Genomic DNA, 1,641 nt, shown 5'->3' with positions numbered 1-1,641 from the left:
GAATCACTGAATCCCTTCACTCAAAGATCATAGAGCATCAGAGAAAGAGACATTTTGAGCAAGACAAGATCGATGGCATCAGAATGAATTGATCCTTGGTTCAATACCGTGAAACACTTATTTGGGCCTATTTATCCTTTTCTTTCATAACCACGAACCCTGGCCTGCATTACGTGCCTTAAAAGTCCCTTCTAATCATACATGGCTTTCTAAACAGAAGAGACTATCTTCAGATTTCATCCCGCCCATCAGGATTAATCTTTGTTTGCAAAAAAAAACAATGTAATTAATGTATGGTAGAGTAAAATAACAAAGGGGGGTTCAAGACGTAAATCCTGAATAACGTCTTGAAACCCAAAGGAGGATTCGAGTTGAAAACCTGAAAATGCGGCTCGAATATAAAAATTGTGCAACTGAAGCGATCACACAAATTCCTTGATAAGGCATCGCACAATCCGAGTGTGACAACGAAGGTTGGGAGTCAGAGAACACTTCCAGTAGAGAAGCATGCAAGCTACCCCATCAATCCTTTGAGCATCAAATACCAAACCTTTGAGAATCAAATGCCAAACCTTTGGCCAAACACAATGACCTGAGACTTTTTATCATTTCCTTACTTGACCATCTCTCAAAGATAGCTTTGATCTTGACACTTGTCAAATAGCTATAATTTATTGAAGGATTAACATTGTAATTAATTCTTTGATATCCAATGAACTCTAGTTTTATGATTCGTCTCAATTGTAAAACCGTGATAGGGGCAATATTTTTAAAACTTGAGATTAAACATTAAAGAAAACATTTTTTTCAAAACAAGACAGTCTCTCTAGAGTGATCTTGGTAAATGACATGTGACTCTCAACACAAAGCTCATGCTTAGAATCAATGATGAAGCAAGAATGAGGAACATTTGGGGTATCTTTGAAGATTCAACATCAAATATTGGGGCATTTTGGATATTGAGGCATCTTTGGGGATTCAACATCCTAATGCGAATTATCGGACCTTTTTCAGGAGATAAAATATAACCAATTCATGTACATGCATCTTATGCATACATTTTAGAGCGTCATATCTATCATTTTCTTTCCACTTACATAATTTTTACAGCTTTAGAGTCAAGTTCGACTTCAAGACGAAGGATACTCGATTCAAAAGCACCTTTACAGATTGAGGTCGGTTTCTTAGCTCAGCAGCAAGAAGCTACACTTCAATCAACTCGAATAGAAAGATCGTATTCATTTTCAGATTCGACATTTCCAATATAAATTCTGTCTCGCTTGAGACAGTCTCATTAATACAGTGATTATCTCACTTGATTGCTTTTTAAAACAGACTTTGTCTCACTTGGGACTGTTTTACTCGAAAGAAGATTTATTTCACTCATGATTGTTTTCTTAAAACAAGATTTGTCTCGCTTGAGATCGTTTTCACTAGAAGAGTTTTGTCTCTCTTGAGACAGTTCCCTTGAAACAAATTTGTCTCTCTTGAGACAGTTTCTCTTGAAACAAATTTCGTCTATCTTGAGACAGTTTCCCTTGAAATAATTTTGTCTCTCTTGAGACAGTTTCCCTTGAAACAAAATATTTGAATATGTTTTCTTTGAAACAAATGCCATTTCCCTTGAGACAGTTTCTTTTG

Source organism: Hibiscus syriacus, unplaced genomic scaffold (assembly GCF_006381635.1).
Source record: "Hibiscus syriacus cultivar Baekdansim isolate YM2019G1 unplaced genomic scaffold, ASM638163v2 tig00111983_pilon, whole genome shotgun sequence".
Classification (NCBI taxonomy): domain Eukaryota; kingdom Viridiplantae; phylum Streptophyta; class Magnoliopsida; order Malvales; family Malvaceae; genus Hibiscus; species Hibiscus syriacus.
The sequence above is the reverse complement of the archived record's forward strand: the minus strand, read 5'-3'. Positions refer to the sequence as shown.